Source organism: Triticum dicoccoides, chromosome 5B (assembly GCF_002162155.2).
Source record: "Triticum dicoccoides isolate Atlit2015 ecotype Zavitan chromosome 5B, WEW_v2.0, whole genome shotgun sequence".
NCBI lineage: Eukaryota > Viridiplantae > Streptophyta > Magnoliopsida > Poales > Poaceae > Triticum > Triticum dicoccoides.
The window spans coordinates 5,705,838-5,716,356 of NC_041389.1; positions in this window are offsets into that span (position 1 = coordinate 5,705,838).

Genomic DNA, 10,519 nt, shown 5'->3' on the forward strand with positions numbered 1-10,519 from the left:
CGGAGCTCTCCCGCGCCTCGCCGCCGGGCTCCGCCGCCGCCTCTCGCCGCCTTAGGCCCTGATCTGCCATTGATCCCGCCGCCTCCGTGGTGCGCTGCCGTTGCTCCGTCGTCCCGCCACTGGCAGCCGCACCGGCGAGCGCCGCTGCCAGGTCGCTGCCGTCTCGTCCCCGCCATCTCTGGCGAGAACTCCGACGGATCTAGATCGGGACCAGATCCACCGGGATCCCAACCAAACGCGGCCCCCATCCCGCTTCTCTCCGTCCCGGCACCCCGAGATCCAGTTTCTGCGAGGGTAAAATTCCACCAAGTCCTTTATCAGTGATATTTTAAGCCATGTTCATCGCATCATAACTTGCTGCATATAGCTCCGTTTCGTGCGTGTAATATGTCGAATTGTTCGCCTCGACGAGTACTTCATTTCTTTCCATTGCGTCATGTCCATTTGAGTTCATCTTGATGCGTGAATCATCATTGTAAAAGTGCTATGTGATGCTAATCTGCTGAAACTGTTATAACATGCTCATTTGTCATTTTTGCCATGTTTGTTGTGTGCATCCTATGAGGTTGATGTCTACATGTGTTTTGATCTATGCCATGCCATCTTTACATAGGTGCAATCCATGTATTTTTGTGAGTTATGTGCTGAGTGCATCGAGCTCGTTAAGCAGGGTACTTGCTGTTGTTGTTTTCCTGACTGATTCTGTTATAATATGATGCTATGTAAACCTGCTTCTACAAGTCATTTTATGCATAATCTGGAGATGTTCACTAAGGATGTTTTGTTCTACATGTCATGTTCTATGCATTCATGCACCTGGTTGCATTTATAGCCTTCTCTAACTTGTTGTAATCTTACTCCAAAGTTGCTAAATAATGTTGCTGTCAGCCTGTTAACATTAAGTTCAATGTTGCCATGATTGCTGTTAGTGATCCATGCACCCTATGAGCTTGCTCTTGCCATGCTTAGCTTCATAAACATGTATTATTACTGTTAGTTGTCTTCCCATGCCATGTATTTCTCTGTGGTGAGTGTTTCAAGCTCACCAACATGCCTACTTATTGTTGTTCCTGCCATGTATGAATCTGTAATATAACTTGCTATGTTTACATGGGTGCCATCATATCGTGTGATCCTTTTTGGCTCATGGTCATTAAGGGACTTTTGTTTTATGCGATTAGTAGATTCATGCCATGCCTTTGTTTGCCATGATAAGTTCCTGTAACATGTTGTTTGATAGCTCTAAACATTGCAACCTGGTGATATTTCTGCTAATGTCTAAAACTGTTATTATTTGCAATCTTGCCATGTCCTTTTGAGCATGTTCTAGTTGTTTCTGGAGATAGCTCAGTGTTCATGTCTTGTCATGCTTTACCTGTACTTCATGCTCATGCCTTTTGTTCTTATGTTGTGGTGCTCTAGCTTATTGTTTTGATGCTTGCTAGATGCCTAATTGCTGTTTTGGACAACTTGTCCTTTAAACTTGTATAGAGTGTATGTGTTGAACCGTTGCTCCGTTTTGAATGTGCTCTATATGAAACTTGCTTGATTTTTGCATGTTGTTTCATATTACCATGTTGCATCCTTGTTTTGGTGTGTTTGCTTGATGTTTTGGTGCATTTTGCTTCAATGCCATGTTTAACTTGTTTTGCTCATATCTTCTAGGCCGTAGCTCCGAACTAAATGAACTTTATATGTAACTTGACTAGAATTTCGTGTAGATCCTCTTGGTGCATCTTAACTTGCTGTTTAACAATTTCAACTTAATGTTTGTTCAGATCTGGACCAACTTTGAACTTTGCATATGAGGACTTACCGGAATTGTTATATGTTGTTTCTGGCCTCATTTAAACTTGCCTTGATGTGTTGCTCTTGCTTGCGTCATCTCTTGCCATGAGTAGCTTCATGTAGCTTTGTCATGCATCATGCTTGTTGTGCATCATGTCTTGTTCATGTGTGGTGTGTTTACCATGTTGTGTGCTTCTTCTCGATAGTTCCCGTTTCGTTGCGATCATGAGGATGCGTTCCTCTACGTGTGGTTCGTCTTCATGGCATCATCTTCTTCATGGACTCGTTCTTCTTCCTAGCGGGATTTCAAGCAAGATGACCGCTACCCTGGATCTCACTACTATCATTGCTATGCTAGTTGCTTCGTTCTATCGCTATGCTGCGTTACCTATCATTTGCTCTTCAAGCCTCCCAAATTGCCATGAACCTCTAACCTTTGACACCCTTCCTAGCAAACCGTTGTTTGGCTATGTTACCGCTTTGCTCAGCCCCTCTTATAGCGTTGTTAGTTGCAGGTGAAGTTGAAGATTGCTCCATGGTGGACAGGGTTATGTTGGGATATCACAATATCTCTTATATTATTAATGCATCTATATACTTGGTAAAGGGTGGAAGGCTCGGCCTTATGCCTGGTGTTTTGTTCCACTCTTGCCGCCCTAGTTTCCGTCATACCGGTATTATGTTCCCGGATTTTGCGTTCCTTACGTGGTCGGGTGATTTATGGGACCCCCTTGATAGTTCGCTTTGAATAAAACTCCTCCAGCAAGGCCCAACCTTGGTTTTACAATTTGCTTCACCACCACCTACTTTTCCCTTGGGAGTCGCTCTCTCGAGGGTCATCTTTATTATAGCCCCCCCTACTTTTCCCTTGGGGGAGTCGCTCTCTCGAGGGTCATCTTTATTATAGCACCACCTACTTTTCCCTTGGGATTTTGCGTTCCTTACGTGGTCGGGTGATTTATGGGACCCCCTTGATAGTTCGCTTTGAATAAAACTCCTCCAGCAAGGCCCAACCTTGGTTTTACAATTTGCTTCACCACCACCTACTTTTCCCTTGGGAGTCGCTCTCTCGAGGGTCATCTTTATTATAGCCCCCCCGGGCCAATGCTTGTCTAAGTGTTGGTCCAAACTAGAGCACCGTGCGGGACCATCCCTTGGCAACTTGGGTTACGTCGGTACCTGTACGCTTAGCTTATCCGGTGTTGCCCTGAGAACGAGATATGTGCAGCTCCTATCGGGATTGTCGGCGCATCGGGCGGTCTTGCTGGTCTTGTTTTACCATTGTCGAAATGTCTTGTAAACCGGGATTCCGAGACTGATCGGGTCTTCCTGGGAGAAGGAATATCCTTCATTGATCGCGAGAGCTTATCATGGGCTAAGTTGGGACACCCCTGCAGGGTATTATCTTTTGAAAGCCCTGCCCGCGGTTATGTGGCATATGGGAATTTGTTAATGTCCGGTTGTAGATAACTTGACACCAGATCCGAATTAAAACGCATCAACCGCGTGTGTAGCTGTGATGGTCTCTTCTCGGCGGAGTCCGGGAAGTGAACGCGGTTTCTGGGTTATGTTTGACGTAAGTAGGAGTTCAGGATCGCCTCTTGATCATTATAGTTGACGACCGTTCCTTTGCTTCTCTTCTCGCTCTTATTTGCGTATGTTAGCCACCATACTGGCTTAGTCGCTGCTGCAACCTCACCACTTTACCCCTTCCTTTCCCATTAAGCTTTGCTAGTCTTGATACCCATGGTAATGGGATTGCTGAGTCCTCATGGCTCACAGATTACTACAACAACAGTTGCAGGTACAGGTTTATGCGATGATCATGCCGCGAGAGCGATGCTTGCTTGCGTTGAGTTCTTCTTCTGCTTCTTCGATCAGGGGATAGGTTCCAGGTCGGCAGCCTGGGCTAGCAGGGTGGATGTCATTTGAGTTTCTGTTTGTGTTTCATCCGTAGTCGGATGATGCTCTTGTGTAATATGATGTATTGTTGTACTCATGTGGCATTGTATGCCTTTTGTATGTATCCCCATCTATTATGTAATGTTGATGTAATGATATCCACCTTGCAAAAGCGTCTTCAAGATGCGCTTCTATCCTTGGTGGGACCTTCGAGTTCCTTTAGGATAGGGTCACATCTTGGGCGTGACACTATTGATGATAGCTTTCCTGATGAACAATTAGCGGTCATTAATTCTTCTCGTACTGCTCCTTGGTATGCTGATTATGCTAATTACATTGTTGCTAAATTTATACCTCCTAGTTTCACATACCAGCAAAAGAAAAAGTTCTTTTATGATTTAAAACATTACTTCTAGGATGACCCACACCTTTATAAATAAGGAGTAGATGGTGTTATTAGACGTTGTGTGCCTAAGCATGAACAGGAACAGATCCTACGCAAGTGTCACTCTGAATCCTATGGAGGACACCACGCTAGAGATAGAACTACACACAAGGTGCTACAATCTGGTTTTTATTGGCCTACTCTCTTCAAAGATGCTCGTAAGTTTGTCTTATCTTGTGATGAATGTCAAAGAATAGGCAACATTAGTAGACGTCAAGAAATGCCTATGAATTACTCTCTTGTTATTGAACCGTTTGATGTTTGGGGCTTTAATTATATGGGACCTTTTCTTGCGTCTAATGGTTATACACATATTTTAGTTGCTGTTGATTACGTTACTAAGTGGGTAGAAGCTATTCCAACTAGTAGTGTTGATCATAACACTTCTATTAAAATGCTTAAAGAAGTTATTTTTCATAGGTTTGGAGTCCCTAGATATCTTATGACTGATGGTGGTTCACATTTTATTCATGGTGCTTTCCGTAAGATGCTTGCTAAGTATGATGTCAATCATAGAATCACATCTCCTTATCATCCGCAGTCTAGTGGTCAAGTAGAGTTGAGCAATAGAGAGCTCAAATTAATATTGCAAAAGATTGTGAATAGATCTAGAAAGAATTGGTCCAAAAAACTTGATGATGTATTATGGGCCTATAGAACTGCATACAAAAATCCTATGGGTATGTCTCCATATAAGATGGTTTATGGAAAAGCATGTCATTTACCTCTTGAACTTGAACATAAGGCATATTGGGCTATTAAAGAGCTCAACTACGACTTCAAACTTGCCAGTGAGAAGAGGTTGTTTGATATTAGCTCACTTGATGAATGGATAACTCAAGCATATGAGAATGCCAAGCTATTCAAAGAAAAAGTTAAACGCTGGCATGACAAGAGGATACAAAAGCGTGAGTTTAACGTAGGAGATTATGTGTTATTATTCAACTCTCATTTAAGATTTTTTGCAGGAAAACTTCTCTCAAAATGGGAAGGTCCTTACATTATCGAGGAGGTCTATCGTTGTGGTGCCATAAAAATCAACAACTTCGAAGGCACAAGTACGAGGGTGGTAAACGGTCAAAGAATTAAACATTATATTTCAGGTAATCTTATCAATGTTGAAACTAATATTATTGAAACCGTAACCCCGGAGGAGTACATAAGGGACACTTTCCAGAACGTTCCAGACTCCGAAAAGGAATAGGTATGTGATATGGTAAGTAAACCGACTCCAAAACAACTCCAATGGCAATTTTTATCAATTTTGGAATATTTAAGAATTTTAGGAAGAAAGAAGTAGTCCGAAAGGGACACGAGGCTCCCACGAGAGTGGAGGGCGCGCCCCCCTCTACTGGGCACGCCCCCTGTCTCGTGGGCACCTCGTGTGCCTCCTGGACTCCGTTTTCTTGCACATTACGTATTTTGGTCAGTAAAAATTCATTATATATACTCCCGAAGGTTTTGACCACCGTATCACGCAATTATCCCCTGTTTTCGTTTCGAGTTGTTTCTGCTGCAGATCAAAAGCACCATGACGTCGCCCTCCTTCAACAACGAAGACAAGGATGCTTGGCTATTAAAGATAGAGCTGAAAAGAGAAGAACCGGAAGAGATCAATCAGGATGAAGGGATCAAGAAGGCCATGGAGGTTTAATCTCCGGCGGTGAAAGAAGAAGACATCCCTCAACCTTTACCTAACCTCTTTACTCCAACAGAGATTGAACCTTTCAAGATGATTGAGTTAGCTCGCATACAGAACAAGTATCTCACACAGGAGAATATCCTGTTGAAGGATCATATCGCCGGACTCAAGGGCATTATCCGCAAGTTGGAGGAGCTTTTACGCTCAATGTGCGATTATCCACCGTCATCATCACCACCTTCATCACCTCCAAGGACATAATCACATGGGTATGGGCACTCCCCTTGGCAACTGCCAAGCTTGGGGGAGGTGCCCCGGTATCGTATCACCATCACACTCCTATCTTTACCGTTTTATTTAATTCGATCCTTTTAGTAGTATCTTGATCTAGTAGACTGAAGTTTTCATATCAAGTAGTTCTGAGTTTTGCATTGTGATCTCTTTTTGTAATCGAGTCCGTGAGCTATATATAATAAATATTAGTGTTGAGTCAAGGGCTTTGCTATGTTGCTATGATCTTGAGAAGTAGAAAGAATAAAAGGGTTCATATTGATCTTATGAATAGTGATGACTTCACACATAGAAAGTATGAGGCATAAAACTTGTTGAGAGTTGATAAACTTAGTCTTGGTCATCGTTGCAATTAACAGGAAGTGATAAGGAAAGAGGGGTTCACATATAAATATATTATTTTGGACACCTTTTATAATTGGGAGCACTCATTACGTACGACATGCTAAAAGAGTTGATGTTGGACAAGGAAGACAACGTAATGGTTTATGTTTCCGACATCTCAGTTAAAGTATATTGTCATTGATCTTCCAAATATGTTGAGCTTGCCTTTCCCCCTCATGCTAGCCAAATTCCTTGCACCAAGTAGAGATACTACTTGTGCTTCCAAATATCCTTAAACCCAGTTTTGCCATGAGAGTCCACCATATCTACCTATGGATTGAGTAAGATCCTTCAAGTAAGTTGTCATGCTGCAAGCAATAAGAATTGCTATCTAAATATGTATGACTTATTAGTGCAGAGAAAATAAGCTTTGTATGATCTTGTTGTGGAAGTAATAAAAGTGACGGACTGCATAATAAAGGTCAACATACAAGGGGCAATATAAAGTGACGTTCTTTTGCATTAAGATTTTGTGCATCAACCCTAAACGCACATGACAACCTCTGCTTCCCTCTGCGAAGGGCCTATCTTTTACTTTATGTTTTTACTTTATGCTTGAGTCAAGGTGATCCACACCTTTCCCTTTTTCATTTTATCCTTTGGCAAGCTCCTCGTGTTTGAAAGATCATGATATATATATCCAATTGGATGTAAGTTAGCATGGGCTATTATTGTTGACATTACCTGAAGGTGAATACGTTGGGAGGCAACACAATAAGCCCCTATCTTTCTCATTGTCCGGTTGAAACCCCATAATCACAAGTATTGCGTGAGTGTTAGCAATTATAGAGGACTACAAGATAGTTGAGTATGTGCACTTGCTGAAAAGCTCTATTGTTGACCTTTTCTGATGTTATGATAAATTGCAATTGCTTCAACGACTGAGATTATAGTTTGTTAGTTCCCAATGAAGTTTTTGAACCATACTTGACATTGTGAATTGATTGTTACTTGAGCATAAGAAATTATATGATAAAATCTATATATGTTGTTGTTATAAGAATGATCATGATGCCTTCATGTTCGTATTTTATTTTTATCGACACCTCTATCTCTAAACATGTGGACATATTTTTCGATTTCTGCTTCCACTTGAGGACAAGCGAGGTCTAAGCTTGGGGGAGTTGATACGTCTATTTTGCATCATGCTTTTATATCAATATTTATTGCATTATGGACTGTTATTACACATTATATCTCAATACTTTTGGCTATTCTCTCTTATTTTACAAGGTTTATCATGAAGAGGGGGAATGCCGGCAGCTGGAATTCTGGCTGGAAAAGGAGCAAACATTGGAAACCTATTCTGCCCTGCTCCAAAAATCCTGAAACTCCACAAAACATGTTTTTGGAATTTATAAGAATTATTGAGCGAAAGAAATACACCAGGGGGCCCACACCCTGTCCAGGAGAGTGGAGGGCGCGCCCCCCTACTGGGCGCGCCCCCTATCTCCTGGGCCCCTGGTGGGCCTCTGGTGTCCATCTTCTGCTATATGAGAGCTTTTACCCTGGAAAAATTCGTGGGCAAGCTTACGGGACGAAACTCCGCCGCCAGGAGGCGGAACCAATCTAGGGCTCTGGCGGAGCTTTCTGCCAGGGACACTTCCCTCCGAGAGGGCGAAATCATCACCAACGCCATCACCAATGATCCTCTCATCAGGAGGGGGTCAATCTCCATCAACATCTTCACCAGCACCATCTCCTCTCAAAACCCTAGTTCATCTCTTGTATCCAATCTTGTATCAATACCACAAATTGGTACCTGTGGGTTGCTAGTAGTGTTGATTACTCCTTGTAGTTGATGCTAATTGGTTTACTTGGTGGAAGATCATATGTTCAGATCCTTTATGCATATTATTACCCCTCTTATTATGAACATGAATATGCTTTGTGAGTAGTTATGTTTGTTCCTGAGGACATGGGTGAAGTATTGCTATTAGTAGTCATGTGAATTTGGTATTTGTTCGATATTTTGATGAGATGTATGTTGTCTTTTCCTCTATGGTGTTATGTGAATGTCGACTACATGACACTTCACCATTATTTGGGCTTAGAGGAAGGCATGGGGAAGTAATAAGTAGATGATGGGTTGCTAGAGTGACAGAAGCTTAAACCCTAGTTCATGCGTTGCTTCGTTAGGGGCTGATTTGGATCCATATATTTAATATTGTGGTTAGGTTTACCTTAATACTTCTTTCGTAGTTGCGGACACTTGCAATAGAGGTTAATCATAAGTGGGATGCTTGTCCAAGTAAGGGCAGTACCCAAGCACCGGTCCACCCACATATCAAATTATTAAAGTATTGAACGCGAATCATATGAACGTGATGAAAACTAGCTTGACGATAATTCCCATGTGTCCTAGGGAGCTCCTTTTTCATTATTAGAAATTGTCCAGGCATATCCTTTGCTACATAAAGGATTGGGCCACCTTGCTGCACTTTATTTACTTTATTTACTTGTTACTTGTTACTATTTATCTTATCACAAAACTATCTATCACCTACAATTTCAGTGCTTGCAGAGAAAACCTTACTGAAAACCGCTTATCATTTCCTTCTGCTCCTCGTTGGGTTCGACACTCTTACTTATCGAAAGGACTACGATAGATCCCCTACACTTGTGGGTCATCAGATATACGCACACTCATCCTTCCACTTTGCTAGCCTCTTTTATACCACGCAACATTCCCCGGTATGATGAACCCATTATTTACCTTCCTCAAAACAGCCACCATACCTACCTATTATGGCATTTCCATAGCCATTCCGAGATATATTGCCATGCAACTTTCCACCGTTCCATTTATTATGACACACTTCATCATTGTCATATTGCTCTTTGCATGATCATGTAGTTGACATCGTATTTGTGGCAAGGCCACCTTCATAATTTTCATACATGTCGCTCTAGATTCATTGCATATCCCGTACACCGCCGAAGGCATTCATATAGATTCATATCTTGTTCTAGCTTTGAGTTGTAATTCTTTAGTTGTAAATCAATAAAACTATGATGATCTTCATTATTAGAGCATTGTCTCAGTGAGGAAAGGATGATGAAGACTATGATTCCCCCACAAGTCGGGATGAGACTTCGGACTTTAAAAAAGGGAAAAAAGGAAAAAAAAAGAAGAGAAAGGCCAAAAAGAAAAAAAAGAGGCCAAAGAAAAAAAAATGAGAGAAAAAGAGAGAAGGGACAATGCTACTATCTCTTTTTCCAGACTTGTTCTTCAAAGTAGCACCATGATCTTCATGATAGAGAGTCTCCTATGTTATCACTTTCATATACTAAGTGGGAATTTTTCATTATAGAACTTGGCTTGTATATTCCAATGATGGGCTTCCTCAAAATGCCCTAGGTCTTCGTGAGCAAGCGAGTTGGATGCACACCCACTTAGTTTCTTTTGTTGAGCTTTCATATATTTATAGCTATAGTGCATCCGTTGCATGGCAATCCCTACTCACTCACATTGATATCTATTGATGGGCATCTCCATAGCCCGTTGATACGCCTAGTTGATGTGAGACTATCTTCTCCCTCTTTTTGTCCTCACAACCACCACCTTATACCACCATAGTGCTATGTCCATGGCTTGCGCTCATGTATTGCGTAAGAGTTGAAAAAGTTGAAGCACGTTAAGAAGTATGAACCAATTGCTTGGCTGAAACCGGGGTTGTGCATGATGGGAGTATTTTGTGTAATGAAAATGAAGCATGGCCTAACTATATGATTTTGTAGGGATAAGCTTTCTTTGGCTATGCTATTTTGATTGGACATGATTATTTGTTAGTATGCTTCAAAGCATAATTATTTTTATGTTTTATAAGCTTTTATCTTGAGTCATTTGGATCTGAACAATCATGCCACAATAAAGAAAATTACATTGAGAATTATGCTAGGTAGCATTCCACATCAAAAATTCTGTTTTTATCATTTACCTACTCGAGGACGAGCAGGAATTAAGCTTGGGGATGCTTGATACGTCTCAACGTATCTATAATTTTTTATTGTTCCATGCTATTATATTACCCCTTTTGGATGTTTATGGGCTTTATTTTACACAT